Source organism: Penaeus chinensis, chromosome 16 (genome assembly GCF_019202785.1).
Source record: "Penaeus chinensis breed Huanghai No. 1 chromosome 16, ASM1920278v2, whole genome shotgun sequence".
In the NCBI taxonomy this organism is placed as follows: domain Eukaryota; kingdom Metazoa; phylum Arthropoda; class Malacostraca; order Decapoda; family Penaeidae; genus Penaeus; species Penaeus chinensis.
The window spans coordinates 7821381-7841302 of NC_061834.1; the positions used below are offsets into that span (position 1 = coordinate 7821381).

At 36.2% G+C, this 19922-nt stretch overlaps 6 non-coding genes across 6 annotated transcripts; 3 read left to right on the top strand and 3 right to left on the bottom strand.

Moving 5' to 3' along the window:
- Positions 1-1150: 1150 nt before the first annotated feature.
- Positions 1151-1224, bottom strand: Trnav-aac. The gene has a single exon. It is a non-coding gene; the product is annotated as a tRNA-Val (tRNA).
- A 2634-nt stretch (positions 1225-3858) lies between these two features.
- On the bottom strand, positions 3859-3931 carry Trnav-aac. Its single transcript has one exon. It is a non-coding gene; the product is annotated as a tRNA-Val (tRNA).
- Positions 3932-5106: 1175 nt separating this feature from the next.
- On the bottom strand, positions 5107-5179 carry Trnag-acc. The gene has a single exon. It is a non-coding gene; the product is annotated as a tRNA-Gly (tRNA).
- A 389-nt stretch (positions 5180-5568) lies between these two features.
- Positions 5569-5641, top strand: Trnav-uac. The gene has a single exon. It is a non-coding gene; the product is annotated as a tRNA-Val (tRNA).
- Positions 5642-9978: 4337 nt separating this feature from the next.
- Positions 9979-10051, top strand: Trnav-aac. The gene has a single exon. It is a non-coding gene; the product is annotated as a tRNA-Val (tRNA).
- Positions 10052-11385: 1334 nt separating this feature from the next.
- Positions 11386-11458, top strand: Trnav-aac. Its single transcript has one exon. It is a non-coding gene; the product is annotated as a tRNA-Val (tRNA).
- The last annotated feature ends 8464 nt before the right edge of the window (positions 11459-19922 follow it).

Consider the following 19922-nt stretch of genomic DNA (forward strand, 5'->3'; position numbering starts at 1 on the left):
GTGATGCTAATAATGATAATAAAGGTAATAATACAATAAGTTTTAAAGATAACATACAATGATTATGTGATAGTAATTGTTATAAATATCATTACTATTGGCATTATTATAATTATCATTGTTATTTTCATTGTTATAATTCTTATGTTCCTCATTATTATTTTATTATTGCTATTATTATTACACAATTATTAATGATATGTTTTTATCTTTATTAGTTTTATTATCACGATAGATATAATAAATTTGCTGTCATTACTGTTATCTTAATTATTATATTCATATCATTAGCATCATAAATAATCCTAAAACTGTAGCCAAGAATTGCTATAGATTTTTATAATGTAAAAAAAAACTAACGAAACTGGGAATTAATTCAAAATATAAGAAATAATGCAAAGATCACTACAAAGTAGTCCTTCTGCCAAGCATTAAGGGAAACAAACCATAAATGTGTGTGGGTTTCGTAATAGACTCTTGGGACAGATGATCACCATACCAGTCATCTGCGTGTGGAGCGTGTGATGATGGAGTATATTATCATCATCATTAGTAGTAGTATCATTATCAGGATCATTTTTGTCATTCGTATCCCTAATATTGATAAAATCATTCCATTGGTATTACCGTTGTCACCATCATCACCGCATGTCACCGCACATGGAAGTACACTTTTCACGGCTAAAATCTGTGCCCACCAGGACCTTCTCTGTGTTAGTTAGATGTGATAATCACTACACCATGAGCACATCTTAGTAAATACAACAGCCATTCTGAAAAATATATCTTTCATGAAATAAATAAATAAATAAAATGCTATTATCACAAAGAATATCCAACATTAAGGGCAGCACGAGCTAAAGGTATCAGGATTTCCAGCAGGATCAAATTCTCACAAGATATGTAGATGTACCCCTTAAGCATCTACGGACACTTCACTTAGAAAGGAGAATCAGGGATAGATTACATATGATGAAATCTGATTTTAAGAACAAAAGGGAGGGAAGGCGAGATGGGCAGTCACGGATATATCAGTTAAGATTAAATGCCTTTTATATATTGTGGGTTTGGTGTATTTAGATGAGGATTCTGGAATACACTAAAACCATACATGAGTTGGATTTAGGTACATTTATGACGGTTGAAAATCTGTGCTCACCAGGGCTCGAACCTTGGGACCTTCTGTGTGTTAGACAGATGTGATAACCACTACACCATGAGCACCTGTATTATTCTTTGAACTATCATTTTCTGAAGAACTTTTATGTCTTGCATCAATACTATAGTCAAGGTGAAGGTAATACAATAAATAATAAATATAACTGTTACAATGTTAATGCTATGGTTTTGTCTTTATTAGTTTTATTATCAAGATAATGGTAATGATTATTGCTGTCCTTACATTTATCTTAATTATGATTATCATCATATCATATTATCTTTATAACTAACCATAAAACTGTAGCCAAGAACTTCTATAGGTTTATCCTTTATAAAACCTGACGAAACAGAGAATTCAATCAAAATATAATAGATATATAGCTTTCATTAAATAAACATATAAATTATAATAAACTCTAACACGAAATTACAAGACAAATGACAAAAACTTGAAATATAAAATGAAATACATATCCTTTCCAAATAAGAATAATATTAAATGGAATATAAAGATCAGTAGAAGATGGGGTGGAACATCTAGATTGACTGGCAGGACAGGTAAAATGAAGAGGCGGGGTATGCAATAGTAGCTGCATAATTTTCATTATTATCAGGAACATTTTAATCATTAGTATCACTAATGCTGATAAAATCATTCCGTTAGTATTAACGTTGTCAGCTTCATCATCATGGCCATCGTCATTGTGACTATCTTCTTCATATCCATCGCCATCGCTATAGCCATCCTCATCATTATCATTATCATTATCATAATCAACCTCATCTTAAGTTCATACTCATCTTAAGTTCCATCTCTATCCTTAAAAGTTTATTATTACTCTTCGCGCAAATACGGATATTTTACCCTCGTATTCTTTGATGAGAACGAGAATGAAGAACTGAAGATGAAGCCTGGTTAAAAGAATACATAACAAAATTAATGAATTAATTAATAAATACGAAGCAGGCTCTACCGACCTGCCATGAAACCCTTTAAGTTTGGTTTAGTAAGTTTATTTACCATCTATCTGCTCAGGCGTGGGCAATCATGATTACAGTTTTATATACATCTGACACAGTACATTAGTCTGTGACTACTGTAATTGTACATGGTAATATAGAAACATGTCATACGTCACACAAAAATAAAACGTTGATATGCTTTTGCCACTGTTTTTACATAACACTGTGTTTTTGTTTACGGCAGTTTTACATAGTAAATTTAGGATATAATACGAGTATATCTTCCAATGTATCAGATAAAGTGAAATATTCACATAGTTCTTTATACCTCAAGTTATGTGGTCTGAAAGGCTGTATCACATGACATTCCGAGATATAATGCTCAGCGTTCGCTTGTTTTTTTCGTTACACAGTCTACATTTAGATTCATCTGCACTTCTTGCACCGTGCAGTATTCTGGCAATAATCACGTCACATTGTCTGGTTTGACTTCGGTGCCACCTATAGGAGGGCTTGCTATCTCTATACTGATCGTAGTGCCTTATGGTTCAGCTTTCAGGCCTTTGAGTGTTCGTCAGATCTACTAGTTCTTCCTTATGAGAACTTTTCAATAGATGTGCAACCCTAGCAAGAGGCATCCCAAGATCTATGTTCACAGTATTTGTCTACGTGGTCGTGCTTGCAATTTCCTCATCGCCACCTGCTTTGAAAGAATTTAGTGTCCGATGAGCACTCTGAGAGTCACAGAAAACTTCTCCAGAGCCCCGAGACATTAAGAATTCCGTTGCAAGGAGTATACCTGCCAGCTCCGTTTGTGTAGTGCTGCCCCAATTTTGCACTCTCATATTAACTTGATGTTGTAGCAAGCCATTTTTGTATACAGTACAAGCCCACCAAACTTTGTATCCAGACTGTACGGATCAGTCAACGTAACACTCGTATACAGACTTTGTGTGTTCCTTCACCGTTGCTAATGCAATTTGTTGTAACACGCAGTTATGTACAGTTTTTTTTTTTTTTTTTGTGGTAGACACGTAAGGTGCACGATCAATTTTGAATTTTTCCACGGTTGTATGGATCGACCCTGTGGCAATTGGGACATTGAGCTTTGTAATGTTCATGGAGATTTTGTGTATTAGAGGGCGCGCATGTATGTGATTAGTCACGTCTGCTTGCGTGATTTTATGTTGCAGTTGTTTTTGGAAGTCTGAAAGATACAAGGGTTCCCTCAGAGGTTTGACCCCAAATATAGTGGAAATAAATATTATTCTATCAGAGATGTATGGTAGGTTAAGACGTCTGAACTAGGGCGTTGACTATGATTATGTAGCCAAGAATTTCCCGTAGACTTTTGGGTGCGAAAACGCTAGTAAACATTAGACCCGCACATGAAGGTACATTTTTCACGGCTAAAATCTATGCTCATCAGGTCTCGAGCCTTAGATGTTCTGTGTAAGACAGATGTGATAACCACTACAACATGAGCACATCATAGTAAATAGCCATTCTGAATAAATATATATATCTTTCATGAATAAAAAAAAAAAAAAAAATGATGGGTATTATCACAAAGAAGGTTCTACAAACCTAATATGTTGGCGGGATGGACATTCATAATTATATCAATTACGATTATAAGCTTTTTATGTCTTTTAAAACGTGGATTTGGTGCACATAGACTTGACTCTCTTTTGATTGCGAGAATGTAAGGTACATTTTGGACGATTAAAAATCTGTGCTCACCAGGGCTCGAACCTGGGACCTTCTGTGTGTTAGACAGATGTGATAACCGCTACACCATGAGCACATGTATTCTTTGATAGATCATTTCCTGAAGAGCTTTTAGTCTTTTCATCAATAGCATAGTCACTCTTACAAGTGATAATAATAATGATAATAAAAGGTAAAAAAACTGTTACAATTATTATGTAATGGTAATTGTTGTTAATGTCATTACAGTTATCATTATCATCATTATCCTTATTACTTTTATTATTATAACTCTTATGTTCCTCATTATTATTATATCATTGGTATTGTTATTTCATAATTGTTAATACCATGTTTTTGTCTCCACTAGTTTTATTATCACGTTAATTAAAATAATTATTGCTTGTTTTGACTATGATTATGTAGCCAAGAATTTCTGTAGATTTTTCATGATGCTTAAAACCTTATAAAACTAGAAATTAATTCTAAATGTTATAAACATATATGCTCCACCAAATAAAACTATAAATGACAATGTACTTCAACACAAAATGACAAGACAAATGACAGAAACTTGAAGGATAAAATGAAATACATATTCTTTTAAATATCAGAATAATACCGAATGGAATACAAAGATCACTACAAAGTAGTTGGTGTTGGCTGTCCTCACGCCAAGCATTAATGTGTGTGTGTGTTATCATTAGTAGCAGTAGAGTAATTGTCTTTATCAGGATAATTTGTATCATTAGTATCACTAATACTAATAAATTCATTCCAATAGAAGTACCGTTGTCACCATTATCATCATGGCCATCGTCGTCTTCACTGTCATTATCTTCATCTCCATAGTCATCGCCATCGCCTTCATCATCATCATCATCATCATCATTATAATCATCATCATCATCATCATCATCATCATCATCATTATCACTATTATTATCACCATCATAATAAATCTTCTCAAGGTCATACTGTTATCATCGTCATCTCCATCTCCATCTCCATTCTTAAAAGTCTATAGGACTACCCTTCACACAAATACGGATAATTCACCCTTGCATTCTTTGATGAAAAGATAAAGAAAATGAACAAAATAGGTTGAAGCTTGATTAAAACAATGAATAAGAAAATAAACGAATAAAAAATAAGCAGGTTCTACCAGCCTGTCAGGATAGATTAAAAACCTTCTAAAATAAGGCGGAATGATGCGGAAAAGCTGGTAAACATTAGATCCGCACATGGAGGTCACTTTTCACGGCTAAAATCTGTGCTCACCAAGGCTCGAACCTTGGACCCTCTGTGTGGTAGACAGATGTGATAACCACTGCACCACGAGCACATCTTAGTAAATATAACAGCCATTCTGAACAAAAGATCATATTTCATGTATGAAAAAATAAAGCCATATCCATATACTAATACAAGGTATTGTCACATGATTGCATTCTTCATAGAAAAAAAAAAAAAAATCTGTCGCATATATATGTAAATGTTTATACACATATATATATATACGTATATATATATTATTATGTATATATAATTTCATCAATACCATAGTCACGCTATACAATTGAGGATAATGGTAATAAAGGTAATAATGCAATAAATAATTAGGATAACTGTGACTTTTAATGCGAATTGTGTATTATTTTTTCTGAAAGAGAGGGGTCTATATGTGTGTAAATGATGTCTCTCTTAGTTCATTTTCCGCTTCCCCAACAGAGCGCTCTCATAGTGTAGTGGTTATCACGTCTGCTTTACACGCAGAAGGTCCCAGGTTCGAGCCCTGGTGGGAGCAACTTTTGTAGTGTTATTAAGTTTGCAATTTCTTTCCCATGTAGTATTGATCAATTGTTATACTGATGATATATGTGGGTGTATATAAATGTGTGTGTATATGTATGTATGTGTGTGTGTGTGTGTGTGTGTGTGTGTGTGTGTGTGTGTGTGTGTGTGTGTGTGTGTGTGTGTGTGTGTGTGTGTGTGTGTGTGTGTGTGTGTGTGTGTGTGTGTGTGTGTGTGTGTGTGTGTGTGTGTGTGTGTGTGTGTGTGTGTGTGTGTGTGTGTGTGTGTGTGTGTGTGTGTGTGTGTGTGTGTGTGTGCGCGCGCGCGCGTGCGTGTGCGTGTGCATATACACATGAAAATGATATATATAAAGTGATGAGAAGTTGAATTATAAAAGGATATCAAAATTATTATGGAATCAAAAGATAATTCAGTAAGAAATAGGGGCCAATAAAACCTGTCTGAAGCATGACTGTCAACACACCAAGCCTTTACGACAGTCGCCAGCGTCTTTGGGGTTTTGTCATAAATGTTCGGGATTGATAATCAACACACTTGTCGACTGCGCGGGTGCCTGTTAGAGCTGGAGAGAGGCGCGTGATAAGAAAGGTTGCAGTACTATTGATATCACAGTGTCGTGATCAGATTTGCAGATGGACCGGCACGCACGAGCAATACATATACAGAAAATTAAAAACGACGAAACAAAAATAGATTACTGCAAAAACCGCGAGAGCCATTAATTAAGAAACGATCTTGAGACTGTGACTTTAAATAAGGGACAACTGCACTAGTTCCGCAGAAAAACTAGCGAACTATACAGTGGCTAATTACCGCGAAGGTGAGGATGCGCACCTGGGGGAAGCCCACCAGACACTCCCGAGACAGAGAGAGGGCAGGCTGGGGTTCGCCAAGGCAACACGCTGTCGCCTTCTGTGTTTGTGTTTTTTTTTTCGGATTTTTGTAACGGACTCCCTTCGACAGTGGATTGCAACAGTGACCTGTGATCTGATATTAAGAAGGTAAAGCTAATTATATTGGTTTGTGTATATGTACGCTGTCACTCTCCAAGTAAAACACCAGAACTCCTCCTTTTATTTTATTTTCGATTTTACCTTGTGTTCTTAGTTTAAGAGAGAAGCAATGTGATCTCATGGTGAACAAAGTGGTATTTTTTTTAGTTGGTGAGTTAATGATGGTCTACTATTGAAAATGTATAAAGAATCCATACCAGTATGTTTACACGTAACTACGTTCGTGCGAGCTCACGCACACACGAACAAGCCCTTACGTAGTTACCCTCGTTCACAAATACACGTACACCTACACGTACACTTACACATACACGCACACTTATACGTACACGCACGCACACACACGTACGCATACGCGCGCGCGCACGCACACGCACACGGACGCATGCACACGCACGCACGCACACGGACGCACGCACACGCACGCACGCACACGGACGCACGCACGCACGCACACACACGCACGCACATGCTTGCACGTGTGGTTGCGAGCGTATATCTAGAATAGTTGCATTCTCTCCTTGGATGGGAATTTAATAATCAGCAGCAAATAATGGAAACATTGCCCTCACCTTCTAAACTCTGGATACGGTGTCCGTAGACTTATACATTCGGAATCTCAAAAAACTACAAATGCTCTAAGGTCGCTCGCCAGGGCTCGAACCTGGGACCTTCTGTGTGTTAGACAGATGTGATAACCACTATGCCATGAATACATAATGTAGAATTGTAACCCTATCCTACATATAATCATGTTTCTAATAACCTGAGGAAGATCGTGCACATGCAAAATAACAACCAGAGTTAAGGTAGTAGAATACATCCCCAATGCACACAGAAACCTGAACAAACTGATAATTTCCATAAATCCCACAGCTGTCACACACATACACAAACACACATCACCCACACTCAAACATATATATATATATACAAATATATATATATATATATATATATATATGTATGTATATACATATATAAACACACACACCCCTCACACACTTATATATGTGTATATAGACAAAAATATATGAATATACATAGAATCGCATATATATATACATATGTATATATACATATATATACATACATATGTATATCTATACATATATACATATACATGTATGTATATATATGTATATATATATATATTCCTACGAATATATACATATACATATATATAAATAAATACACAAACATATTTAGAAATATTTATACAAACACACACACACACACATATATATGTATATACATATTTATATATACACATATATACATTTAAATATCAATGTATTTATCAATATATCAATTGATTAATACCACATGGAAAGGTTAGCAGAAATTGCAAACACAATTATGTATCACAACAAAATGGAATCACTCTGATAAAGTTGCTCCCACCAGGGATCGAACCTGGTACCTTCTGCGTGTAAAGCAGACGTGATAACCTATGAGAGCGCTCTATTGAGAAAGCGGAAAATTAACTAAGAGAGACATCATATGCATGTTTACACACATATAGACCTCCCCCCCCCCCCCGAAAAAAATATAAATGCGCACTTAATTCACAGTAAAAGTTAGTTATCTTTATTATTTATTGGATTATTACCTTTATCATCATTATCATCACTTGTAAGAATGACTATGGTATTGATGAAAAGATATATATATATATATATATATATATATATATATACACACAAAATATATATATATATATATATATATATATATATATATGAAATCAAATATGATGAAAAAATTATATATATATATTATATATATAAATATATATATATATATACATATATATATATATATATATATATATATATATATATATATATATATATGAAATCAAATATGATGTGTATATATACATATGCGACAGAACTGTTATTTCTATGAAGTAAATAATACACCTTGTATGAGTACATGGTGTTGATAAAGTTGCTAATTAAGTATGCCAACAATTTTTTCATGGATGTGACTTTATGTTTTTTCATACATGAAATATGTAGATGGAGATGGAGATGAAAATGATAACAGTATGAACTTGAGATGAAGATAATAAAGATATAAATAATAGTGATAATGATAATGATGATTGCGATGGCGATAATGATGGAGATGAAGATAATGACAATGAAAACGACAATGACCATGATGATGGCGACGATGTTAATACTAATGGAATGATTTTATTAGTATTAGTGATACTAATGATAAAATAATCCGGATAATGATAATTACTCTACTACTACTAATGATAATACACTCATCATCCCACGCCACCCTTAAGCGAAGTACACACGCAGATGACTGGCATGGTGATTATATGTCCCAAGAATCTATTACGAAACCCACACACATTAATGGTTTCCCTTAATGCTTGGCGGGAGCACACTCACCACCGACTACTTTGTAGTGATCTTCATATTCCATTCGATATTCTGATATTTTAAAGGATATGTATTTCTTTTTATACTTCAATTTCTTGTAATTTGTCGTGTCATTGTGTGTTAAAGTTTCTGTTTAATGGAGGATATATATTTCTTATATTCTTATTAAATTCCCTGTTTCGTCAGGTTTTATACATTATAAAAAATCAACAGTTTTACGATGATTTGTGATGCTAATAGGATTTTAATAATAATTAAGCTAACGGTAATGACAACATTAATCATTATCATGATTTACATGATAAAACTATTAAAGACAAAAACAAAGTATTAACAATTATGAAATAATAATGATAGCAATAATAAGATAATAAGAACCATAAGAATCATAATAAAAATAACGATAATGAGAATGGTAAGAATGCTAACAGCAATGATATCAATAACGATCACTATCTTAATTTATTGTCATTTATATCTTTGATTGATGGAGGCTATAGATTTATTATATTTTGATTTAATTCCCTGTTTCGTCTGGTTTTATAAACTGCAAATCTATAGAAGTTCTTGGCTACATGTTTATAATGATAATGATCATAATCATAATTAAGATAACAGTAATGACATCAATAATCATTATTATTATCGTGATAATACTATTAAAGACAAAACCATAGTATTAAGAATTATGAAAAAAACAATACTAAAATAATGAGGAACATAAGAATTATTAATAAAATAACAATTACAATGACAGTAATGCTAATAGTATTGACAATAATAACAATTACCATCACATGATCATTGTAACAGTTATATTTATTATTTATTGTATTACCTTTACATTGACTATAGCATTGATGAAAAACATAAAAGTTCTTCAGAAACTGATTGTTCAAAGAATAATACAGGTGCTCATGGTGTAGTGGTTATCACATCTGTCTAACACACAGAAGGTCCCAGGTTCGAGCCCTGGTGAGCACAGATTTTTAACCGTCATAAATGTACCTTAATCCAATTTATGTATGGTTTTATCGTCTTCCAGAATTCTCGTCTACGTACACCATACCCACAATATCAGATTTCATCAGATGTAATCTATCCCTGATTCTCCTTTTTAAGTGAAGTGTCCGTTGATGCCTAAGGGGTACATCCACATATCCTGTGAGAATTTGATATTGCAGGAAATCTTGATACTTATAACCCCTTAACTCGTTCTGCTGTCCTTAAATATTCGTTAAAATACCAAAGCTTTATCCTTGTGGTATTGTTGGATGTCATTTGTGGTAATAGCATTTTATTTATTTATTTATTTCATGAAATATATATATTTTTCAGAATGACTATTATATTTACTAAGATGTGCTCATGGTGTAGTGATTGTCACATCTGTCTAACACAGAAGGTCCTGGTGGGCACAGGTTTTAGCCGTGAAAAGTGTACCTCCATATGCAGTGACATGCGGTGATGATGGTGACAACGGTGATATCAATGGAATGATTTTATCAGTATTAAGGATACGAATGACAAAAATGATCCTGATAATGATACTACTACTACTAATTATGATAATATACTCTAACTCCATCACACGCCTCCCTTAAGCTAAGTCCACGCGCAGATGACTGGCATGATGATTATTTGTCCCAAGAGTCTATTACGAAACCCACAAACATTAATGGTTTGTTTCCTTTAATGCTTGGCGGGAGGATAGTTAACATCAACTACTTTTTATTGATCTTTATATTCCATTCGATATTATTGTGGTATTTTAAAGGATATGCATTTCATTTTATACTTCAAGTCCTGCCATTTTGTGTTAAAGTTTATATTGATTTATATTTTTGTTTGGTGGAGGATATATATTTCTTATATTTTGAATTAATTCCCTGTTTCGTTAGTTTTTTTTACATTATAAAAATCTATAGCAGTTCTTGGCTACAGTTTTAGGATTATTTATGGTATGCATATAATCATAATTAAGATAACAGTAAAGCCAGCAATAATTATTATATCTATCGTGATAGAACTAGTAAAGATAAAACATAGTATTAACAATTATTAAATAATAATATCAATAATAAAATAATAATGAGGAACATAAGAATTATAACAATGACAATAACAAAGACAATGATAATAATGTCAAAGGTAATGATATTAATAACAATTACCATCACATAATCATTTTAAGTTATCTTTAAAACTTATTGTATTATTACCTTTATTACCATTATTAGCATCACTTGTAATAGTGACTAGCATTGATGAAAAGCATAAACGTTCTTTAGGAAATGATATTTCACAAAATAATACATGTGCTTATGGTGTAGTGGTTATCACATCTGTCTAACACACAGAAGGTCCTAGGTTCGAGCCCTGGTCAGCACATATTTTAGTCGTGAAAAGTGTACCTCCAAGACCTGATCTTATACTTACCAATTTCTTCGTACCAAAAAGTATCTGGGGCAACACTCCTTTTTTAAAAGGCTTACAGGTTATCCTGACAACCGGTAGAACGTGGTTCTTATTGATTGATTTATTTTCTTTTTTAATCTTTTAATCGGGCTTCATCACATTATATCCACTCTTCATTTTCGTTCTCATCAAAGAATACGAGGGTGAAATATCCATATTTGCGTTAAGGGTATCCTTGTAAACTTTTAGGGATGTAAACTTTGAAGAGAGATACTGGTGGAAATGTTGGAATTCTTAACTAGTCTACATTTCAAGTCATCCTTAAATGTTTGTAAAGATGGACAAGGCTGGATGCTGCCCGGGATGCGTGGACTGTAAACAAAGACTTATTAGATGATTCGAACACGTAATACAGAGATAGAAATAGAGATAGAGATGGAGATGAAGATAAGAGTATGAGATCGTTAATACCAATGGCTTAATGTTATCAGTGATACTATTGATAAAAATCTTGATAATGATTATATTGCTGCTCCTCCTACTAAAGATAAAAATACACTCTGACTCCTTCACCACACGTCCCCTTAAGCTTAGTCTAGACGCAGATGACTGACATGCTGATTACCTTCCCCAAGAGTCCATTACGAAACCCCCGCACATTAATGGTTTCCCTTGATGCTTGGCGGGAGGACAGTCAATACCAACTACTTTTTACTAATATTTGTATTACATTGGATATTATTCTGATATCTTAAAGAGGGCGAGAGAGAAAGTAAGAGAGAGCGAGAGAGGAAGAAAGACAGATATATGAATAGATAGAGAGAAATGACTAAATGTGTATAAATATACAGCCAGATGTGCAAGAGGCGAGCTTCTCTCTCTCTTTCTCTGTTACACGTACACATTCACACACATCTTTTAAAGTGTAGTGACAATAAGAAAGAGTTCAGCTGTGTCAACGTGTTCATAGCGTAGTGGTTATCACTTCTATCTAGCACACAGAAGGGATCAGGTTCGTACCCTGGTGAGCACAATTCCAAAAATAATGATGTTTAGATGAGCTTAAAATTATTCAGTGTTGTTTCTGTATCCTAACCGGAGAAAGTGTGCTTGTGTTATGAGCCATGCCTGTGCATTTAACATAACTCGAGACAAAGGTGTTAAGATTCGCTCGTGAGGTACACACCACACACAAAAAAATACAAATACAAACATATAGTTGTTAATGTTCATTATATAGTGCCTATGACTTGGAAACTATAGGAGGTTTTAAGAACTAATTAGAACTGATAAGCTCAAAGAAAAGAAAAAGAAAAGTTCACAGCAAACCCCTTTGTCCACACTGTAAATTCAGTGCTCTTTCTGCCGGCTGTTTTAAGGCTTGCCCCCCCCCCCCCCTCCTACTCCCAGGTGACGATCTGTAGCACTTCTGACATCATTATTATTTAATAGGTATATTATGTATATTAGCGACACAATCAAAATATTTACAATCAACTAAACAAATACGTGCAGTCGAATTACGGACGTACATACCCAAATACACAAATACAGGTAGTCAATATACTGACAAAAACGTACACACGAATACAAATAAACGAATACGAATACAAATAAACGAATACGAATACGAACGAAAGGTAACACTACACTAATATTATGTGAACGAACACACTTGTTGAATGTTTGTTATAGTCACTAAACCTAAGTTTCTGAATACACCGTCGGCTAGCGCTCGCTTTTATCAGGGCACACGGAATGCGACACTTAGCACTGAGTATCTGTAGCTTTAACAGTATCGCATAAGAAATCCCCATCGACCTGTGTCACCAGCAGCGGCAAGGCGGCGTCTCCTTCACGGATCTGCCAGCTTTCCGGGGTTACCTCGGTGACCTGGCGGCGGGAACATAAGACCACTACTGCAGCGGTTCGGGGACGTCGTCCGAACTGACGAAACTGAGGGCATGGTGATGTCCAAAGCCGTGCGTATTTACGTCCAAAGACCTGTAGGGGATGACCTGGCCAGAGAGAGGTCGCGTGGGGCCAACGAAAGGCATGCTCACTACAGATCATGGTAGTTGCCAACAAGTGTTATAAGTGGCTTCCTTCCCTCCCAGTATTGTCTTTATGTTTTCCCATGAATTTAGCATCACGCAAACTCTCCCCGAGATGTTGGTGATAAAGATCTAGTTTAATGTCATATATATAAAACTTGTTTAGTTCAGTTTAGTCTTTTATTTACCACCCTGGCTAACTGCACAGGCGTGGGCAAGCAGTGGTACATTTAATGCATGGTCATAACATTACATAGTGGTATTACAATTTAATTTTAGCCTATAACATTATTATAAGTACTTAATCAGTTTCAGGAAAGGAACAATTGCACAGTCCTTTATCCACTCATCTGCCACGCCGGCATATAACATGGGCGTGGAAAAGCATTAATACATTTGATATGCGGTTATGTGATACTACATTCCAAATTTAGGATACAACATAAGTATATATTCTAGGACATCAGATGATATGAAGTAGTTACATAGTTCTCCGTACCTCATGCTAGGTGGTCTGAAATGCTGTAACACATGGCACTCTGAGATATAATGTACAAGTGTTCGCTTATATTCTTCATTACACAGTTTACACTTAGTTTCTTCGACATTACAAACTGTACCGACCTGCCAATACAATCTATATCCAAGCCTGATTCTTGCAGTCACAACATCACACTGTCTTGTTCTTGTTTTATATAAACCATAGATGAAGGAATCTTGCCTAAACCGGTCATAGTGCTTTATGCTACAGCTTTCAGGGCGTTGAGAATTAATCAACTCAGTCAAGTCCTCTCTGGAGGAAGCTTTAATGATGTATAAAATCCTAGAAAGAGGTATCCCAAGATCTATATCCACACTTTGTTTGTCACATGCTGACTTTGCTAGGCTATCAGCATGATCATGCCTAGGGATTCCAACATGCGATGGAATCCACACAAAACGTATATTATGGCCTCGTTCTTTTGCAGGATACACGTTTATCCTTATGTTATTTGCAATATTTCCCGCACCTTTGTTTAGACTGTTCAGAGCCTGGAGAGCACTCTGTGAATTGCAGAAAATGACCCCTGAGCCTTAATTCAATAGAAATTCGGTGGCCATGAGTATTCCTGCCAACTCAGTTTGCATAGTGCTAACCCAATCATGAACCCTCCTACAATCCTGGTGCTGCAAAATATTGTTTTTATATACAACAAAAGCGCATCCTGCTATACTCCCAGACTGCAAGGATCCGTCAGTGTAGCATTCCTAAGCATTGGAAAAAGTTTCTAGATGCTCATATATAGTTGCAAGTCCATACTGCTTAAGTATAGCAGGGGGGACACTGTCTTTTTTGGGGGCAGTCGTATAATATACAATTAGGTCCGACATTTTCCACGGAACGTCCATGTAGGGCCTTAGTTATGCGTATGTTCAGCTGAGCTAAGTGTTTGCATGTTACTTGTACCCATGGATTTGAGTATGAATCGGTGTTGCCATTCAAAGTTATCTCTTCTATTCTGTGTCTTAGTTGTCTTTGGAACTCTGTACAATGGAGGGGTTCCCTAATTGATTTGACACTAAATGTGGTATTTATGTATAATATTCTTTCATAAACAGAAGGCAAATTAAGTTCTGTTCTCATATTTACAATCCTTGTTGTTCTAGGGGCACCAAGAATAATCCTCATGGCTTCATTTTGTACACTTTCTAGACTAGTCACCTCTGTTTCCTTGAACAATACTAGGTGCAATGCATGGTAATCTATGACCGACAAGTAAGAGTCTCGCAATATTGACATTAATACCATGGTCTTTGCCGACAAGTGTCCTAAGTGGTTTCAGTCGCTCCCACAGCCTTTGTCTTCAGGTTTCTAATGAACTCTGAAACATTAACAATCACCCCACCCCAGCTCAACGTCATGTATATGAAACCTAGGCATTGTCTTTGGGTTAAGTGCCATGTTTTTTTTCAGTTGAGATTATCAAGCCCTTGCAGAAAGTATATCTAGAATCTCTTGACATTTGAATTTTAGCCTATAACATTGCTATGAGTACCTTATCAGTTTAAGGAAAGGAACAATTGCACTCGTTTAGTTTAGTTTAGTCCTTTATTTACCACATTTGCTAACTGCACAGGCGTGGGCAAGCTGTGGTACATTTATTGCATGGTCATAACATTACATAGTGTTACATTTGAATTTTAACCTATAACATTGCTATGAGTACTTTATCAGTTTAGGGAAAAGAACAATTGCACAGTCCTTTATCCACTCATCTACCACGCCGGCATGTAGCTTAGGCGTGGGAAAGCATTAATACATTTTATATTCGGTTATGTGATACTACATTCCAAATTTAGGATACAACATAAGTATATCTACTAAGACATCAGATGATATGAAGTAGTTACATAGTTCTCCGTACCTCATGCTAGGTGGCCTGAAAGGCTGTATCACATGGCACTCTGAGATATAATGACAAGTGTTCGCTTATATTCTTCATTACACAGTTTACACTTAGTTTCTTCGACATTACAAACTGCTCTGACCTGCCAATACAATCTATATCCAAGCCTGATGCTTGCAGTCACAACATCACACTGTCTTGTTCTTGTTTTAGATAAACCATAGATGAATGAATCTTGCCTAAACCGGTCATAGTGCTTTATGCTACAGCTTTCAGGGCGTTGAGAATTAATCAACTCAGTCAAGTCCTCTCTGAAGGAAGCTTTAATGATGTATAAAATCCTAGAAAGAGGTATCCCAAGATCTATGTCCACACTTTGTTTGTCACATGCTGACTTTGCTAGGCGATCAGCATGATCATGCCTAGGGATTCCAACATGCGATGGAATCCACACAAAACGTATATTATGGCCTCGTTCTTTTGCACGATACACGTGTATCCTGATGTCATTTGCAATATTTCTCGCCCCTTTGTCTAGAGCAGGGGTTCCCAAACTGGGGTACATGTACCCCCAGGGGTACATTTGCACGTTTCAAGGGGTACATTTGGTCTGAAGGAAACAATTACTTGCACAATACATGGTGTTGTAATCTGCACTCAGATTGCACTTTTCTAATTTTCTTTGTGTTGATTAGCACCACCTTTATTGAAACCTTAGTAATTGCTTTATTTCTGTTTTCTACATTTAAGATGCCTATGTAATCTAAACATGCAGACTTAAATAATTAAAATATTAAAATGTCCTTTTTTACTATTAAGCTTAATTTTTAGTGTTAGGGGTACATGTGAACCTATAAAAAGCCTAAGGGGTACTGAGGAACAAAAAGTTTGGGAACCCCTGGTCTAGAGTGTTCAGAGCCTGGAGAGCACTCTGTGAATCGCAGAAAATGACCCCTGAGCCTTGGTTCAATAGAAATTCGGTGGCCATGAGTATTCCTGCCAACTCGGTTTGCATAGTGCTAGCCCAGTCATGAACCCTCCTACAATCCTGGTGCTGCAAAATATTGTTTTATATACAACAAAAGCGCATCCTGCTCTGCTCCCAGACTGCAAGGATCCGTCAGTGTAGCATTCAAATGCATTGGAAAGAGTGTCTAGATGCTCATTTATACTTGCAAGTGCATACTGTTTAAGTATAGCAGGGGGGACACTGTCTTTTTTGGGGGGCAGTCGTATAATATACACTTAGGTCCGACATTTTCCATGGTGGTACAGAACGTCCATGTAGGGTCTTAGTTATGGGTATGTTCAGCTGAGCTAAGTGTTTACACGTCACTTGTAACCATGGATTTGAGTATGAATCAGTGTTGTTATTCAAAGTTAGCTCTTCTATTCTGTGTTTGAGTCTTCTTTGGAACTCTGTACAATGGAGGGGTTCTCTAATTGATTTGACACTAAATGTGGTATTTATGTATAATATTCTTTCATAAACAGAAGGCAAATTAAGTTCTGTTCTCATATTCACAATCCTTGTTGTTCTAGGGGCACCAAGAATGATCGTCATGGCTTCATTTTGTACACTTTCTAGACTAGTCAACTCTGATTCCTTAAACAATACTAGGTGCAACGCAAGGTAATCTATGACCGACCTTATGTATGACAAGTAAAAGATTCTCGCAATATTGACATTAATATCATGGTCTTTGCCGACAAGTGTCTTAAGTGGCTTCAGCCGCTCCCACAGCCTTTTCTTCAGGTTTCTAATGAACTCTGAATCATTAACAATCACCCCAAGGTATTTGTATTGATGGCAGAGATCTAGTTCAACGTCATTTATATGAAACCTTGGCAGAGGGATTGTCTGTGGGTTAAATGCCTTTGTTTTTTCAGATGAAATTATCAAGCCACACTCAGTAGCCCTTGCAGAAAGTACATCTAGGATCAATTGCATTCTCTCCTCGGATGAGGATTTAATACAAATGTCATCGGCATAGCAAATAATGGAGTCCTTGCCTGCAAGTGGTATATCGGCCAGTAATCTATGCATTAGGATATTAAATAGCATGGGACTAAGTACGCCTCCCTGAGGTGTGCCGAGTTGAAATACTTTTGTATGAGTACTCTTAATGCCCCTGAAGAGAACCTGAGCCGATCGATTCGACAGATACATTTGAACCCATGTTAACAGTTTTCCCTGAATACCAAAGCTAGCTAGTTGCTCAAGGATAATTTCCCTGTTTGCAATATCAAAAGCAGATTTAAGATCAAGAAATACGGTTTGCATGCCTGGGTTTGAGTTTGTTAAGTACTCTGCAAAACAGTGCTGACTGCTACGCCCTGGGAGAAATCCATACAGTCTGGGGGATAACTTAGCATTTATGCGATACATGAGCCTGTTCAGAATTATTCTCTCAAGTACTTTGCACAGACAGGAGGTCAAGGAAATGGGTCTGTATTTATCAGTATTGGGTTTGGGTATAGGAATGATTAAGCTTTTAGTCCAGGAGCTTGGGAGGATTCCTTGTGATAGGCTGAGTCTATACAGATGTAAAAGTGGGTTGCCTGGTACCTGAGCAATGTGGCGAAGGACGCTGTAAGTAATGCCGTCCTTGCCAGGGGCGGTTGCCTTACCTTTCAGAAGGGCATTGCTCAGTTCCCACTCGGTTATTTCGACAAAGTCGGAGGGGTCAATAGCAGCACATGCTATTGCTATATTGAAATTTCTATCTATTTTCGACTTGTTGAGCTGATTTTTTATCCCTTGTGGAAGTGAGTGGACTTGAGAATTTCCTGCCCACTGCTCTAGCAGCATATTAGCCTGTTCCTGTGGACTGTGGAACTGCGGTGTTGTGAGGGCTTTACCTGTCAGTCTTTTAATTTTTCTCCATACGTCAGCTATAGAAGTTTGACTATTGATACTTTGCAGGAATTGTTCCCAGTATTTACTATGAATCTGAGTTTTTAATTCTCTGAATTCCTTGGTGGCTTTCATAAACTGCAGAAGATTATCTGTCGTCTTATTATCTTTATAGCAATTAGCAAGCTCCTGAACCCGTTTATATTCCTTTGCCAGAATTGGGTCATTGATCCACCTCGGTGCATGGGAGGTCTGGGGCCTCTTTTTCTTTGAGAGTTTTCGTGAACAGACCCATGTGTCATAGTAGTCAGTGACAACTTTGATTAGATCCTGAGAAAATTTCTCAACAGCTGTTACTTCATAGGTGTTATACCAGTCATAGACCCGTGCCTTGAAGTGATGCTCGAGGCCCGGTGGGATAATTATTCGGAGCCTAGGTGATTTAGTGGCTGAATTGCTGTCTACAGTATAATCTGTTCGTATTGCAAAGTGGTCACTAACTAACTCGCGCACCAGTGAAGTACAGACATTACCATGAACTAAATTTTTGCCAAATACATAGTCTAATCTGCCACCTCCCAAATGAGTCTCTGCTTCTGTGCCATATATTGTCAGTGATCTACTATTGATAAAATGTTTGAATTCTTCCCCATTACTATTACGTTGGTTGTCTCCAAAGTGTGGATGCCTTGCATTGAGGTCGCCCATACATAACGTGCTTTGGTTGTGAAAATTGGTATCTGACATATATATTATACAGTGAAAAATATCCAGTGGCAGTCTGAATTTTTAAATGATGAAATTGAACATCAGTGTTCTCGGATTGTTTAACTAATTTATGCGGCAGTGTTACCTTCACATATGTCAATAATCCAGTCATGGCTGTATTCACATATGAATAATATCCCTGAATTGCAGGTGCTATTTTCATCTTAACAGCAGCAGCAAAAGGTTCTTGCACGCAAATAACATCAGTATTATATTTACGGATATAAAACTCCAGGTCATTCAGCCTAGGCTTTATACTACGCATATTCCATGATATAAATTTGATTGTGCGTTTATCCATAAGTGAGTAGTGCTCTATCAGGCAGTCTGTACCTCATGCTGTTATATCCTCGTCTTCCAAACTGTGGATA